Here is an 18,303-nt window from a genome sequence, read left to right on the forward strand (position 1 = left end):
TTTAGACCAACCCCTTGAAGTTCAGATGACCAATCCAAAAGGGTGTTGATAGAGTAGGAAAACTTTGTCTTTGTTTTACCAGACTCATTTGCATAGATGGACTATGCTAAATATTTTGTTAAATAATAATTTTGATTAATATTTAACAAGTTTGATATCAGTCATGGTCAGATGATGCACATCGTTGATCAGGAAAGGAAAAGGGGATTATTAAGAGTGTAAACAAGGTATGGTTTGAAACACACATCAAATAGTAATCTCATGAATGTGAATTATGAGACATGCTAAAATGAACAAAGCATCCCTATAGCGTTACAAGAAAGTGGTTCATTACAGATACAAACATGCAATACAAGGATATATAATATATACAATTTAAACCAATTTATTTTGGTCTTAGCTGTGATCTTAGACAGACACATTTTTGTGTCATGGCTGCTTCGTCTCTGCTCACGGTTTGAAGTTTGCTTTGAGGTGTTAATTTGCTTAGATTGGCACAATAAAACAGCCAGAGACAGTCAATAGGTCTGGAAATGTGTGTTATCAGGAGATTAGGATCTTCTGATGAAAGTGTCCGAGCAGACCTGGTGACAAAACTCAATCTAGGGTCACAGCATGAAACCGTTAACGACCCAGACTGAAAGGACCTCTAGTTGACGTCCAGCCAGATGTTACACCCGTCTCATATCCTGACAACATGTGAAGATTGAAAAGGGAATAAAATTTGTAAAATGTACAGTGATGCCATAGGCTTATACTATGGAAATCAACTAAAAGAACAACAAGCTAAACTAGCAATTCAAACATATCATACCATCTTCATGTCTCTCCCATGGTAAGATATATCCCTCTGTCAGACTGCAAGCCAACTCCTCGTCAATAGAATCTCCTTCACTACAGTGTTGTATTGCAAGACCTTTTCGCGTAACTTCTTTTTCAACTCTGTCATTTTCTTTGTCTTGCCTGGTTGCTATCTGCAAATCGAAACAAAACTGTGCCATAATCACAGAATATTACAGTTTTTTTTTAAGTGTTATGCATTTAAATAACTTGATTTGACAACAAGCCATGCTGACGATATAGATCTTTCTTCTTTCGCAAAAGGTTTACAATGATGTTCTCAATGTCAGCCCTTAGCTCTTCAATACAACCTGGAGTGTAGACTCTCTCTAAATAGGTGAAACAAAACAATTGGACAAAAGACAATTAGTGACATTTTCAAAATATAGCCACCTTTTATTATTTGTATAAAGGTCCAAAATTAACGTGTGTGTGTGTGTGTGCGTGTATATTGTGTACTTTACATTTTTTACCTGTAATTGTCCATTGTCTGACATCACACACCCACTGCTCTATTGTCTCCTCATCAAGGTTGTGCTTTTTCTTGATGTTGCTAAGACTGGCAGCTTCCAGTTTTGTTCTCTCCGTGATCTTTTAAAAAGAAAAAAGAAAATGTTAGAAAGAAAGCCCTATGCACCACCACAATGCAAAAACCACCAATTTACTTAAGCTTTTGGTACAACATTCATCAGAACAGTTGTAACATTAAAGAACACATTAAATATCTGTGTATACTACCAAGCAGACTTGTAAATAGGAGAAAAATGTCTGTACAACAGTGAGGTTACAATCATTGAAGATAATTGACCAATCCTAAGCACTACCCTCCCCTCAAGTTACTTAAAATTAATAAAACAAGATTCTTATCAAACATTAGCATATTTATTTTTTGTAAAATTATTAAACAATTAATCAACAAATAGTTTCAGATCTAGCCGTAGTTGGTGCATTGAGGGAAATGAGCATTGCTTAGGATCTCAATTAGAATCTACCCTTACTTTGACATATCTCTGGACTAACACTTGATGAAGGTTGTCCCTCTTTCTTCTGTTCCAATCCATGGCCAGTCGGGTTAACATGTTCACTCTTCCTAATGAAAACAATAATGCACCCACAAGCAAAAAGTAAGATTTTACTTCCAAAAGGCAATAAGAAAAACCCAGCAGACATGCCTAAACTCTATCACTTAAAGTTAGTTGAAGGTGCAATTACCTGAAGTAATACAATTATACATTTCATAAGAACAGAACAGAGAAACTTTGTTTTTTAATTCTGTGTAAAAACACAATTTTATTATTTATTATTATTTATTCAGGCTATGACAGTGTGATGTATAAGTGCAACACTAACCAACTTTCATCATGTATTTTGTAACAAGTGCTGCCCTGAAGAGAAAGCTGTTCACCTGTAAAGAAAATAATACAATAAAATGTTGGTCTCCATTACATAAAAATATTACCTACACACCATAGATCTTGTGGTTTAACAGAAAACATGTCTACTTTATTATCCTAGGAATTTGGGACCCCTTACACATACATGCATTTTGAATTGTTGAAAACAACTGAACTGCCTATTTTGTATTTTTTTATTTTAACTCATACATAAAGCTTGTTACTTAGATGACAAATAAGTACCTTTTGGTGTTATGGATTCTATTAAGACTCTTTGTAGTGATAGTTAAAATACTGACAATAATACCATACCTTCTCCACTTCCTCTCAGGGAGCTACACTGCGACCAAAATGGTCGCATATGCGACCTTTTGAACTGCCGTTGCGACCCTAATTTTTAATGGGTCGCAAATGTGCTACCTAATGTTTTAGACAATATGCTATGATTTATGAGCATTTATTAAAACAGAAATGTGGATCTTAAGAATACGTTTTATAACGTGCTCTGAGCCATCAACACGTTGGCTTCATTTTGCGTGAAAGCAAGTCGTGTCTCTCCCTATCAGTGTGCGTTTGCGTGCTCAGCTGTTTCTCAATGAATTGGGTGGGACGCGACGCAAGCGCAGTGTCTTCCTTGTTTTTGAACTTGAGCAGAGGTCTTTCTTCACTGAGGACGCGGGACCCGTATGGTTCCGGGTTTATATTTTAAATGGTCTGTCGGGTCCGGTTAGGTCCTAGTTTAATTACTTTGGGTCCCAAGTCTGATTAATGTTATTTTTATAACCCGAGTCGATCGGAAAATTTCCATGAGCGCTACCGCGCTAAAGCTCGAGTGCAGATTCAGCGTGCCTCCGGTTTCTATGGCGATGGTTCTTGTTACGACCACGCGCTGCATTTTCTTTCTCACATTTTTTTAATAATCTTATTATTAATTAACCATATATTTTCTAAAACCATATCCATATTAAGTTTGGACAGAGATTGTAGCAAAAAGCAATGCTAATGTCAAGCCCATGCAGTGAACGAGCAAAGCAATGTAAAGTTTGTCACCGGGACAGCAAGTAGACTTTTAAATCTGAAATAATGAGTGGATTAAGCTTTTTAAATCGGCAAGAGAGAAATAGAAAGATAACATCAGTCACATTTATAATCTATAGACCTCCACTGTCTATTAATATACTGTACATAGTATTGTATATATTGAGTTTGATAAAAGGGGTCTAATTGCTTCATATATCAGTGCAAAAACAGTAAGTCTTTTCGTGGTGCTTTGACAAACAGTGTCAGCTTTGTTAATGGCAAAGAAAGTTTGGGGTGGTTAGATTAATGAAATATAATGTGAAATTAATATTAATTTTCAATGAATCAAAGTATTGTGTTGTGTCACACATTATTAGTTCTACATCACATGTATAGTAGACCATTATTTGTCAGTGGGTAATAATTGCCCTTTTCTCTGGCTACCACCACCACCAAGTAAATTTCAGATCTGTGGGAAACACTGCAACGTTTAAGAAAACAAGGCGGCATGTGGTTTAAAAGATGGCAAGTAAAATAAAAAGCATATCTGTATGCAATACAGTTTCATTATTGTTCATTATTATCCAGAGCGCCTTAATATAACTTGAAAAAAATATGTGCGACCAAATCATATTTTGCGCCAGTAACTGAAAAAGTTGGTAGCGCAAGTGCCACCAGTGGAAAAGGTTAGTGTAGTTCCCTGTCCTCTGCCACCGTGTTTCCTGCTCCATCCTGGCTTCTGCCGCCCCATCTCACCTGCAACACAGAGTGAGAATCAATATGTAGCAATACTTCAGAAGTTTTAATATGACATCATCCAATCAGGCATAACATGCAGAAATGTAAAATCCTTTGCATTGAAGATTGCTTGAATATTATATCTAAATTAATGCATACAAATATCTCTAAAACATCTCATGACACTAGCTATTTATTTTGCGGGGAAAAACTAAATCCCTGTCCTACAAATTTGAACAAGCAGCTGAAAAGCAGTTGGTAAAAGATAACACACAGCATGTTTTATTATGTGACCCATTATTATTTTCCTATAACTACAGCCACACCAGACTTAAAGTTATTGCATGTACCTCGCATTTTGCTGTATGGGCTTTGGCATGCATGACGCTCAGGAATGGCCTCATTTCTGTTAATGGCAGAAGCTCTGGTAAACCCTCTGCTACTTTGTTAAGGTAGGGCCTTTGTACAAACCAGGAGCAGCATCATGTGAGTGTAACAAAGATCCATTTTTAATTGAAATCTAAAATAACTATAATCACCGTAAAGCTGAGAAACAAGCCATTTTAATCATGGAGTTGGATTTGCAATATGACAATGAGGATTACCTGCATGTAACATCCATACAGAAGAAGGTAACATTTGCCTTCTTTGACATCTCTCTTTGAAGAAACATAGGGTAAGCAAATATTTCTCCACGTTATGGTTCAGTCCTCGTAAGAGAAACCCATGTCTTATAAATCAGAAGAAAATCTAGTCCCTCCGATACTTTGTCCGTCATAAAACAAATCGAATCAGGTTCGATTTTCTGAGTTTTTTAGTAGCAAGCAGTTTTACTGGTGTTTTAAAAATTCAGAGCCACGGAATCATGAATACAAAAAAATGCATGTGAAAATTTCGGATTCAGTGTGCAAGAACCTTAAGACTTGGATTATCATTAAAACTCAAGTATCACACTCAAAAATCATACACATAAACTCATACATACCTGCAAACTGCAACTTGAATGCCCTCCTCATCTATCTGAGCACCAGCCTTTTTTGACATCTCTCTGCCAGCACTGAACTTGGCAGTACCGCAGACAGCACTGTCATTTGCCTATGAAGTCAGTTTATAACACATTTTAAGATACATAAAAACACAAAAAAATCTCTATCTATATACAACTATTCTAAAAACCCAAATCAAATGTTCGTACACTTCTCATGTTGCCTCTGACAAGGTCAACAAAGGTAGCCACTTCCTCATCCTTGGTCAGGAACAAGCCCTCATATATGGGTGGCTCCTCAGTCCTGTCCATGATAAGATAACATGCGTCAGTAATAAAAATTACAAGTACTACATTTACTATTTGTTAAAGCTATTTGTTAGCTACTATTTGTGTTAGACAAGTATAAAATAAACTTCTGAAAAATACCTACCCTTTTGACTTGCTGAAGCGGTAATGTTTTCGGTTTCCATCAGAACAGACAGCCAACATGTCTGGAGAACATGCTGGGCACTCAAAATGATGGACCTGGCACATATCCTCTTCTTTGTATTCACAAAAGGTAAACTCAAAAAAGCTTCGCTGAAATGTATCAGCACAGATACTACCTGTCTATATATTAAGAAATGATTGGTTAAGATTTTTTGAAGCAATGCCCACAATTAAAAATAAGATTTACCCTTCCAGCTTGAACAGATCTGTGCTCCAACATTTTCAGGAAGGCCTGCATGGACATGGCTGGAGCCGTTACCTTCATATGTTCAAACGAGGTGAAGACATCAAACTTGTATAGGGTCTGGCAGCTGGTGCTAGCTGGCCAGTAACGATAAATGAGCAGGTCCTTCACCTCAGGAGTCCATTGTGCAGAGCATGATGAACAGGATTTCCTAGGCAAGCAGACTTCGTATCGTCCTGGGAACAAGTGAATATACTGAAGTAAAGACTAAAATATTTTAATAATCGAATTGCAACAGATTGCCTTCTATACAGAGATACAAACATATGATATATTAGGTATTTGACATGGCATTTGGCCAACCCTTTGCTTTGCACACAGTGGTGACCACAGATATGTGCTTCCCTGGAGTGATTGGGAAGTCATGAATACATTTACAAATTGACCTTGGTGCAAGAACAGGAAGTTGACATACTGCAAAATAGACAGAAGTTATGAAGGGTGTATTTACAGCTTCTCCTTAGTCCCATAGATATATTTCCCAAAATGCTAATAGTCCAGGCAAAATAGCGTTTTACGACAGACTAATTGTAAAAGAATTTTTTTCACCATAGATCATTTCTATGAGGTGTCCAGAACAACATACTAAAAGTCCTAAGAAATCCTAGTTGAGGAAATATGTTAATTTCTCATCAATCCGAAATGTGTGTCAATAAGGCCATACTACAGTACAACCCAATGGGGCTATTTTTTTCCTTTACTCCTATCAAAATGAAACTTTACACAATGAAAGTACCCATGAAAAGTAAATTTTTTTGTATTACAAGTTGCTTTGAAAATTAAATTTAATATGCAAATGAGCTATACACTAATCGAATATGCCCAAAATACACCCAAAAGTAACTTTTTGGTATTACAAGTTTCTTTTGAAATGAATTTGAATATCCACATGAGCTTTACACTTATTTAATATGTCCTAATTTGCATAGGCAGAAACATCATTCATATGATAAATATATCGGCCCAATGTTCATCCAATCATCCTGCTGCTTTTAGACTGGCCTCTAACCTGAAAACTGCCTGGCTTGGTAGTTCCTGCCAGCTGTATAACCCCCACCGGTATAATCTTCAGGGTCACGGAGGAACACAAGCCTCCCCACCACAACAAGGTAGCAACAGAAGGGGAGGCCTTTTTCGTGTTTTTGTTTTTTGGTGATTTTGTTTTTACATCTTTTTTTAAATCCAGCCTGGATCCTCGACCCCTTCTCTGTGGCTCATGGTTCTGGCACCTCCTATATCAGTTCCTGGTTTGTTCTTTGCTTAGTTCTTCCCCTCTGGGTCATATTCATCTGATAAATCAGGCAACTGTGAGTTTGTACAGCTATTACCACAACATTTTCCACAAATGTTAGTGCAAGGGGGTCCATGTTTTTTGCATGTGCATCTCTTTGTGCTGCAGTCTTTCTTGCAACTACAGTGGACGTAACTATCAACTCCAAAAGTGCAGCAGTAAGTAAACATGATTTTAAATGGTATGGATCAATCTTTCTGCAAATGTAATGATTGAGCTGAAGTTTAGAGCTGCTGTGTGCATCATGCCATCCAGATCTGAAGCCCGGAAAATGCCGCTATAAAGTATAATGTGGTTATAATGTAACGCTATAGCCTAAAATGTAAGTGAGCATCTTATTTATGTATTTAATTTTTTTCGATTCAATTTTATTTATATAGCGCTTTTCACAATTTGGTACCTTTTAGACCTATGCGTATTGGTTTAGTCACAGCAGTGATTAACAAAAATTCGGCTAAGACCAGCATAAGCTGGTAACTGGTTTTTGCTGATTTAAGGTGGCAGTAGCTGGTTTAAGCTGGTCCTCCCAGCCTGGGAAAAAATTGACATGGTGTTGGCTCGTTACGCTGCTTGGCTGATCAGTCATTATTGGCATTAATCTCCCATCCAAAACATGGCACCCCCAAGGTTTTGGGTCCATAGGTTCACTTCCCCCTTTCCACTTCATCATTTGGTAAAAGACCCAACGACTATGGAACTTTGCAGCTGCTGACGTTGGAGGAAGAGATTGAGCTTCCACTGGAGATGAGTTCTGAGTTACTTTAATAAAGAATTGCCTGTTATCTCAGCATGTCCAGTGATTCATCCTTTTGCCCCCATACAGTGATACTAGAGCTTTTTCACCTGCAATGATGATGCCTTTTCCCACATTTTCCTGTGACTGGCTAAACACCTTAGCTTGTTTGAGAAAGCTCGTGTCATTCTTTACTTTTTTCAGTGCCATCCCTTTCCTATGCCAAATAGACGAGATGTAGAATTACAGCCTCAAAATGATTGTGGTTGGATTGTTTGAAGAGCTCGATGTGTCATCTTGAATGGAAAAAGTCTGAAATCATTTAGTTGCTTTTAAATAAAAATCAATAATATGGTATAGGTTTTCGTTCCCTAATTAAAATGTAAGTATGGAAAACAATCAATTACACATTCTTAATAAAAATGTCATTTAAATTCTGAAACATAAGAGGATTTTATATAAATTGTTTCAGCACTGACTCATAATAGTGCCCCAACAAAATAAATGGCCAATTGCACTGCATTGTAATGAATGTATTTTGTAATGCAATTTTTTTTACCCATATCAATGCTGCAAGGAAACCTCAGGTACATTTATGCTGTTATACTAGTGACCTTAAGAAAAAAGGAATCAGTCTTTCTTGTGTTTTGTTAATAAATTTACTGTATTGATCTATTTTTTAGCTTAACATGCATTTAAATTGTACAGATTTTGCTAGTGCTGCAATTCAGATTGCTTTAGTGAGGCAATTTTATCAGACGAATATAACCCAGAGTGGAAGAACCAAGTAAAGAACAAACCAGGAAATGATATGGGGGTGCCCGAACCAAAAGCCACAGAGAAGGGGTTGAGGATCCAGGCTGGATAAAAAACATAAAAAAATGTAATAACAAAAACACACACAAAAAACACAACTCTCCCCTTCTGTTCAGGCTTGTGTTACTCCGTGACCCTGAAGATTATACCGGTGGGGGTTATACAGCTGGCAGGACTTACCAAGCCAGGCAGTTTTCAGGTTAGAGGCCAGTCTAAAAGCAGCAGGATGATTGGATGAACATTGGGCTGATATATTTATCAAACATATGAATGATGTTTCTGCCTATGCAAATTAGGACATATTAAATAAGTGTAAAGCTCATGTGGATATTCAAATTCATTTCAAAAGAAACTTGTAATACCAAAAAGTTACTTTTGGGTGTATTTTGGGCATATTCGATTAGTGTATAGCTCATATGCATATTAAATTTAATTTTCAAAGCAACTTGTAATACAAAAAAATTTACTTTTCATGGGTACTTTCATTGTGTAAAGTTTCATTTTGATAGGAGTAAAGGAAAAAAATAGCCCCATTGGGGTGTATTGTAGTCTGGCCTTATTGACACACATTTCGGATTGATGAGAAATTAACATATTTCCTCAACTAGGATTTCTTAGGACTTTTAGTATGTTGTTCTGGACACCTCATAGAAATGATCTATGCTGAAAAAAATTATTTTACAATTACTTCTATTTTTTGCTCCAAAATGAGTTAGTTTGCCTGGACTATAACCACTTTTTCAAAATAGTGCTTTAAAACACAACCATTAATCCAAACTGGCCACACCACTATTCCAACTGTAATTGTCACTATGTAGAAACAAGTAAATGCTTAAACACATTTATTTAGATGCAATTGTCAGAACTGTCAAAACCATACTTTTGTTACTCAGCTATTAAATTTCACGCTTGTGTCACAGGAAGGAGCGGACCACAGACTGTGTGCGTCTCGCTCCTTCCCACGTTCCACCTCGAGGAGGTCCCAAAAGCACCCCAATGACCAAACAACAAGAGGTAAGTATTTTTAAAACAATCAACTTTATTTAAATTATTTAAAACTAAAGTGGGAAATGGGAATCTAAAAAGTCTCGCTTCTCGCCCTCAGGGGGAATACTACGGGGCCAGGGATGTTGGAGGGGAGAAGCCTTTTCTGCGGGGCCAAGAAACAACAGGGCAAGGGCCGGGCGGAGCTACTTCGTCCACGGCCCTCCTCCTGCGTATGAGGACTTCCCGTGGCGCACCTCGTTCCTCCTGAGGGCAGAATAAACAACAAATGAGTTCTCCGTTGGATAACACCTACTACGCCTTCTCCCTGGGTGCCTGTATCCGCACTAGGTAAGTAGCTTCCCTTCTTTGCAGGTTTTCTAGGGCTAGGGGTCTGGGCTAGGCAAGTTAGCTTCAGCTCAGGCGAAGGTAAGTATCTTCTTCACTTAACAGGCTCTCTAAGGCTGTGAATCGATACTGGGTAAGTTAGTTTTAGCTAGTGTGAAGGTACGTATCTTCGTCACTGTGCGGGTTCTCTAGGGCTGTGGGTCATTACTGGGTAAGTTAGCTTTAGCTAGTGTGAAGGTAAGTATCTTCTTCGCTTTGCAGGTTCTCTAGGGCTGTGGGTCGTTACTGGATAAGTTAGCTTTAGCTAATGTGAAGGTAAGTATCTTCTTCGCTTTGCAGGTTCTCTGGGGCTGTGGGTCGTCACTGGGTAAGTTAGCTTTAGCTAATGTGAAGGTAAGTATCTTCTTCGCTTTGCAGGTTCTCTAGGGCTGTGGGTCGTTACTGGATAAGTTAGCTTTAGCTAATGTGAAGGTAAGTATCTTCTTCGCTTTGCAGGTTCTCTGGGGCTGTGGGTCGTCACTGGGTAAGTTAGCTTTAGCTAATGTGAAGGTAAGTATCTTCTTCGCTTTGCAGGTTCTCTAGGGCTGTGGGTCGTTACTGGGTAAGTTAGCTTTAGCTAGTGTGAAGGTAAGTATCAGAATTTAAATCCATACATCACCGCAACCATCCAATGCAGCAAGAGGCGAGGGGCTTTGACGGACTCACGGCCGGGGCCGGCACGTTACGTCCCGCTGAGTAAACTCCAGACGGCCAATGACCGCACGTCCTCTTCCCTAGACAGGCGAAGATCTAGACGAAAGACAGGAGTTATCACACATTAGTTGTTGTATGGAACGTACGTAAGAACGCCCTGGTTCCCTTGGTCCCTCCTCGACTACCCCTCTGCTGCTCAGGGGCTGATGTAGCTATCAAATTCCTCACTGTACCTCACTCGGTGTTTCCATGTAACTCCTGCTGGACACCGCGACAGAGCGTAACTGAGTTGGTTGGGCACACATCGTCGCGGCGGCCCCCAATGGCATCCACAAAGGTTCAATCCCTCCTAAGGTGAGTACGAACAACAAGGACACAGCACAACACTTCAAGAAAGCTTTGTGTACTCACGTCAGATTAAATCACTCACTTGTTGCACAGCACACACTCCAGTGGATAAGTTAGGGTCCGTACTCCTCTCCTGGTGGGACTGTGCCTGAATAGCCAGGTAGAATGGTACTGGCCACGCGGTACAGCGCCTCAACCTGATGGCAAAACTCTCACTGTCCAGAATTAGTCAATACACACACCCCTCGGCTCACCCACCTACTACACACATCTAGTGGGGCCGTTCAGGAGTGGGTTACACTCTCCTTTAACATGTAAGCACTCAATATTAATCACTGAATTACTGTTACTCACAGTTGGCGGTCTCCAATCTCTCTCTCTCTCAATACACACACCCCTCGGCTCGCCCACCTACTGCACATATCTAGTGGGGCCGCTTAGAAATGGGTTACACTCTCCTTTAACATGTAAGCATTCAATATTAATCACTGAATTACTATTACTCACAGGTGGCGGTCTCCAATCTCTCTCTCTCTCAATACACACACCCCTCGGCTCCCCCACCTACTGCACACATCTAGTGGGGCCGCTTAGAAATGGGTTACACTCTCCTTTAACATGTAAGCATTCAATATTAGTTGCTGACTTTCTGTTACTCACAGTTGTCGGCCTCCAGTCGATCTCTCTCTCAATACACACACACCCCTCGGCTCGCCCACCTACTGCACACATCTAGTGGGGCCGCTTGGAAATGGGTTACACTCTCCTTTAACATGTAAGCATTCGATATTAGTTGCTGACTTTCTGTTACTCACAGTTGGCGGGTTTCCAATCGATCTCACTCTTCCCTCAGGGCGTCTCCAATATAAACAACGCCGTTGATGCAGAGCTCCCAATCCTTTGTGAAGACAACAACACACCAAAGGTGCCGATGGGTAAGTTTCAATTGCAAGAGGTTCTTACTTGACTTTGAACGGTGTTTGTTCTCTCTTCACAGATCCCAGACGTATCACAACAACCTATTCCAGGACCCAAACGACTCACAACCCAGCCGGTATTCACAGCGTACACCCAACGCGATCAAACTACACCAAGTGACTCTTATTCTCTCAGTTTATATCCCTCTCCTCGGCGTGGCTCACCCAATCATCATTTGCCATGTTGCTCACGCAGCTGTGCCGTGTTGTGGTGATTGCGGGGGATCCCCGGGAAACCCGGAAGTGTAGGTGTTCGTGCAAACCGGCCCGGGCGGAACCTCTTCACTCTACTTTTGGTTCCGCCCGATCTAGTCACTCCGTGACACTTGCACTTTAGAGTTTTGAGAAAAATCTAAGAATGAGATTAGCATTTAGAAAAAAAAAAGGTCTAAGCAATTTAGAAACACTGTTAAATATAAACATGTGCCAAATCTACAACTACATTTGGGGATTACACTATAAGTATGAGACAATTTGATATAATAATAATGTTAACATACTTTGTTCAGAAAACTGAGGCTGGCCATTTTCATTCACCACCACAGCAGTTGTAGGGGGAATGGGCTCTAGAAATCCATGGAACACAGCCTCTCTGTCATGGAAGATATTTCTCTTGTGGGCCTCTATGTCACAGGTAGCACAGAGGAACTCCATGTCCAGTGGTACACAGTCCAGGCACCTAATCACAGCTTCTACAGCACAGCATCTGTGACAATTTTGCCTGAATACTTTCTCGGCTGTTGTGGTATCTGACTCTCATTTTATAATATGTGTAACCACCAAAACACTATTTAATTAATTATCTTTATTCTCAGATACAGTAATTATGTTTTAGTGAAGAACAAACCTGATCCAGGGCAGTGTGTTTCCCGACGTTTCTCATGCCTGCCTGTGACCAGTGGATTAGTGAGGGATCTCTTCCTCCTTTTTCTCGTTTTTCTTTGAGGAAAGGCAGGGTTTTTCATGGCCATGGCAGCCTATATATTTACAGAGCAGTTATAACAGCAGCACTTATAATTGAGCATTATTCAGTAGTTGCATAAAAGGGTTACTAACCATTTTCATTACATCTATTACAATCTATGTTTATTTAGGCCTACAAATAATGGAAACAGTGATCTTCTTTTGTCCTGTTGCGTAAAATGCTTCTCATAATATCCACTGCTCTCTCTTCTCAATGTCACACATAACTGAAGTAACAATTACCCTCAATTATCACATGATGATTTCAGTGTCTTCTAAAATGGCAAATTCTTAAAAAAGTATGGCATCATAGTGTTACAGGATATTCTATCTATATCTCTCTATTTAATTATGCATAGATTATATCAGGTATGAACTGTCGCACTGAGCAGTCAAATCCTCTGGAAAGACTCCAGGTCCACTTTTTTATTGTAGTCCACCCCTGATTCTGGTATTTCCCGGACATTTACTTTGCACTTTGAATACAACTTTAACCACTGCAACAACACGTTGTTAATTGTTGTCTTCACAACACATGGACAAATACATGAGTTTAAACTGATTTGGGAAGCTGTGATTAACAGTGCCACAATCCTACTGTGCCGGGGACAGCTGTAACTGAGCCGTGTAAATAAATGATAATGCAATAATAACAAATTCAACCTTATCTCCATGGATGAACACTATTGGTATAACGTTAGAACTAAAGAAATAACAGCAAAGGTTTTGCGTGCTTTTTAACAAACAAACACCAATTGGGTTGAGATACTTACTGTAGTCAGTTGGTGGGTGAAATGAGTGATAAAAGTGATTATGGGTAAGAGAAGTGTGCGTTATGGTGCGTAACGTGACGTATCGTTGCTGTGGTAACCAGTGAAAGTTTTCTGATTCTTAAGAATAATTATTAATAATTTTCGCTACTATGACAGAAAAAATAATAAAATATCGTAAAAGGTTTAATAATGTAAAAGGAACAATCTATTTAACACAGCCCTCTGGTCATTCTTTAAAACCACTCCATCTATAAATTGATAGTTATATCACAAACAATTTACTGTTATTTAGACAACAAAAATAGGAGCAAATCCACTATAATAAATTATAAAAAGAGGACGTTTAGTAAAGTTGAAAACAACATTTACCGCCGCCCACTGTGTGACGTTATTAAACCAGGGAATCCGTGTGTCCCCACGACAAAATAGCCTCATTGACTTTGTATGGGTCTTGTTTCCGTAGTGCCGACACGTAATTTCAACACATTCCGCGTCACCACCACGTAATTTGCGGTTAAGAGGTCGTGTTCATTTCACGCATTTCTGTGAGATCAGGTTGTTTGCAAGATGTACATTATTAATTAAATAATATTTATGCTTGCTACACGTATATACCATTGCGTTTTATTTGTAAAATATAGTAATATGCAATTTATCATTGCATATTACTGTATTGCATATCATTTTTATAGCTTTAGTTACTTTGCATATTCATATTCAGACTTTATTGATCCGGTGGTGAAATTCAAAAACTACCTGCAAAGTCAAACTTCCGCTGTTATTTTGGTGAAAGTAATGCAAAAGTATTATTCTGCATTTACTCACAGGTTTCCGGAAGAAGGTGCAGAAGAAGGGGAAAAAAAGAACTATGAAATCCTCCTTGCATGGACCAGGTCAGTGTTTGTTTGAAATGTGGGAGACTTTACATTGGTTTGCAAGGTTCAAAGTTACTAATTGTATTATCTTTTATAGGTCTGTCCTAAATCATATGTGGTTTTCCTGTGCAACCAGTAAGGGGGACATGAAGAAGGATTCTGTGGCATTTCAAGACCTGTTATTGCTGGTCCTTGATAAAAGGCTTCTGAGAGACATGGAAAAGATGGCCCTGTTCAAACATACTGGTGAGAAGTTGCGCTTGTACACTTGATTGTTTTTCCAAATCCTAATGGTCATGTTTTAATTTGTTATATCCCTTCTTTCTTTCTCTTTATATAATTGCACACAGGGCCGCTGAAAGTCTTACACAGCACACTTTTGAAATACCTCCCCAATGTTAGTTCCTGCACTAAAATGGTACCACACTGCCCATAGCTGTACATATCTTATCTATATGGTTCTTGCTGAATATGAATATTTATTGTGTTTTTCTTATAATATATTCTGTTTATACACTGCATAAATTTATATTATTTGTACTACTATTAGGTTACTGCTACTACATCGCACATACATACATGCTTCATATTACATATCCATATTTAATCTGCCCTTACAAGGTAACAGCTAATAAACTGACACATTTATATTTTGTTTATATTACTCTAAACCACCGTCTGTAAAAAAAACAGTATACTACTGTCTACACTGCACTATATTTTTTGCAGTTCTGGTATAACACAAATTACACTTTGTTTTTTTGTACTTGTACTCTGCATAATGACAGTCAAGTTGAATCTAATCTAATTTCCTACCCTTTACAGGAGAAGCACGGTTCAACCAAATGTTCTGCAAGAGATCCAAGCAGTGGGTCTTGGAAGAAAATCTTCATACCACACAGTTTGTAGACAAACTCATCCAGAAGGCCATTGACCAGACTCCATCCAAACATTGTGTTCAAGGTGCCAATCTCCTCACTTGCCCTGCCACAGCCTGCACTGCCACCCAACATTGCACCAGTGCCTAAACCATCAGAGGAGGCTGCCACGACTTCTTTCAAAAGTCACTTCTGAGACTGACACTTTCTAATAATAATAATAATCACCTCTTCCCTGAGCCCTTTTGCTATGTCTAATCAGATTCTGCCACCACTCTTATTTATATTATTATACAATGTGTCTATATATACACATAATGTTTTTGTATATTTTTTTGCTTTGTTTTTATTTTGTGCAGGACATTTTTATATGTAAATTATGTCCTTGTTTATTTAAATGTGTGCTTTTTAGTGATGGGTCGTTCGCGAACGAGCCGGCTCTAAGAGCCGATTCTTTGTAGTGAACGAGAAGAGCCGACTCCCGTCAACGAGAGCCGAATCTTCAGCCGCAGGCAGGGACGGGACCTATTTGTATGTGGCACAAGATGCATCCAATCAAATGGGAAAACAGACTAGGATTATACTGTTATGTGAAAGAATAATGGGGGATATATGCTGCAAAAAGCCAGTGTAGTGGTACAGTACAGGCCAGTATAATGTAAGCACGTTGGGACTAAAAGAAGAAGAAAGTTGAGGCAAGCTGAGGCATTTAATATTTCTAAATGCTAACCTGCACTAAAGACTAATTTTGACTTTATTTATTTGGTTTGCTGTGGTTCTGTGTTCATTGTTCAATTGTTTAATTAAAGTTTTATTATAATGTTAATTAAATAACTATGTAGTTTTTGACAAAAAAAATCATAAAAATACAGCTTTTATAAAAACAATTGATACAAAAATTGCATACCAATTCACAAACCATTCACAATTGCTACATTTGGCTTTAAAAATAAGTCTAACAGATACTAAAAATTAATAAAGAGCTGGAGCCATAAGAGCCGGCTCTTCTAAGGGAGCCGAGCCAGAAGAGCCGAATCTATGAAAAGAGCCGGATTGCCCATCACTAGTGCTTTTTACTGGTGGCACAATATTTTTCCTTTGTGGATAATAAAAAATAAATTTCTTCATCTAACCCTGTCTTGTGTACACCAAATTTATACATTATAGACTTGTGGAATGATTACTGTTACTGTGATTTAGCTGTCATTACTTACTTTACAAAATCATTTGGGTTAAAAATAAAGCCAAATATTATGTATGTTACACAATTTAGACCTAAACTTTTACAAAAATGCAAGAACCCAGGTGAAAAAAAGTAGTATTTAATGTATTAAAAAAATTCTTAAAATTTAAGTAATATGTTTTCAATGCAATTGTATTCCCAACGTGCTTATTTAAAGTGTATTAAAAATATGTTAAATAGCTTTTAAATGTATTTCAAAAAAGTGTACTAGAAGTACATTGGTAATAAATATATGCTTAATTACACTTTTTAAAAGTATGCTAAACTCAAGCATACTTTTAATGTATTTCTAAAAAAGTGCACTAGAGGTAAGCTGGTCATAAATATATGTTTAATTACATTTTTAAAAAGTATGCTAAACTCAAGCATACTTTTAATGTATTTCTAAAAAGTGCACTAGATGTAAGCTGGTAATAAATATATCTTTAATTACACTTTTTAAAAGTATGCTAAACTCAAGCATACTTTTAATGTATTTCTAAAAAGTGCACTAGAGGTACGCTGGTAATAAATATATCTTTAATTACACTTTTTAAAAGTATGCTAGACTCAAGCATACTTTTAATGTATTTCTTAAAAGTCCACTAGATGTAAGCTGGTAATAAATATGTGTTTAATTACACTTTAAAAAGTATGCTAAACTCAAGCATACTTTTAACGTATTTCTAAAAAGAGCACTAGGTACTAGGTACACTGGTAAAAAAATATGTGTTTAATTACACATTTAAAAAATATATATATGTTAAACACAAGCATATTTTTACTGAAGTTTTAGTGTATTTAGAAAAAAACATGCTTTTTTAAAAACATTTACATAAATTTTTATAGGCTAACATTGAAATTTCAACATCATATCATTGAAAGTGCATTATATATTAATTTTACAAAGTTAAACACTATCCACATAATATTGTTAGTGTTTATATTCAAACAACACACGTGACAGACGTGACTAAACCTCATTGGTTCATGGGATTCAGTACATCACATTGGCTTCCTGATTCTGTTGTTCATTACACAACATGCATGATCCTTGGTGTGAATTAACTCTTTCCCCGCCATTGACGAGATATCTCGTCAATTAAGAGAAAACGGTTCCCCGCCAATGACGAGATTTTCCGTCTTTCCGCAATACCGCTATTATACCTTCCGCAACTTTTTAAAACCGGAAGTATTGCCCTATGGCAAGCTGCTGCATGTCCGTGTCTGTTTTAAAGATCGCTCTGAATGGGATCTCTATGAAAAGTCCGTCACAAATATGGAATTATTTTTGCTTTTTGCTCAAAATATGGTGTTTTTGCAAAAACCTACCCATAATCAAAAGCTGATTGCAAAAGAACCACTAAAGGTAGGATGAAACGGTTTTTTTTTTGTTTGAAAGCAGAGGGTCTGTTCTTTCATTTGGTATATTGTATGTTTATTTATTTAAAGAAGAACATTTTCTGGAAGGCATTAAACTTTGGTGAAAAACAAGGAAAATGCTGGCGCTGGCTGGCAACTTTTTTTAAAAACGCTGGCGGTGAAAGAGTTAAAAGTTGAATCTAAAACTGTTAAATGATATATAGTGATCATCAGAGGACTTGGCTAAAACAACGCGATTCACATGGATTACTTCGGCAATTTTTTTTTATTGTTGTTGCGATTAACTTTTTGAAATGTGAGCATTTT

At 37.8% G+C, this 18,303-nt stretch overlaps 1 long non-coding RNA gene across 1 annotated transcript; it reads right to left on the reverse strand.

Annotated features, from left to right (window-relative positions):
• Positions 1–3,957: 3,957 nt before the first annotated feature.
• Positions 3,958–5,267, reverse strand: LOC135718456 (uncharacterized). The gene is made up of 3 exons (XR_010520816.1): positions 5,188–5,267; positions 4,978–5,087; positions 3,958–4,010 (listed from the first exon to the last, which is right to left on the reverse strand). It is a non-coding gene; the product is annotated as an uncharacterized lncRNA (long non-coding RNA).
• Positions 5,268–18,303: the final 13,036 nt, after the last annotated feature.

The sequence above is a fragment of the Paramisgurnus dabryanus genome, chromosome 10 (genome assembly GCF_030506205.2).
Source record: "Paramisgurnus dabryanus chromosome 10, PD_genome_1.1, whole genome shotgun sequence".
NCBI lineage: Eukaryota > Metazoa > Chordata > Actinopteri > Cypriniformes > Cobitidae > Paramisgurnus > Paramisgurnus dabryanus.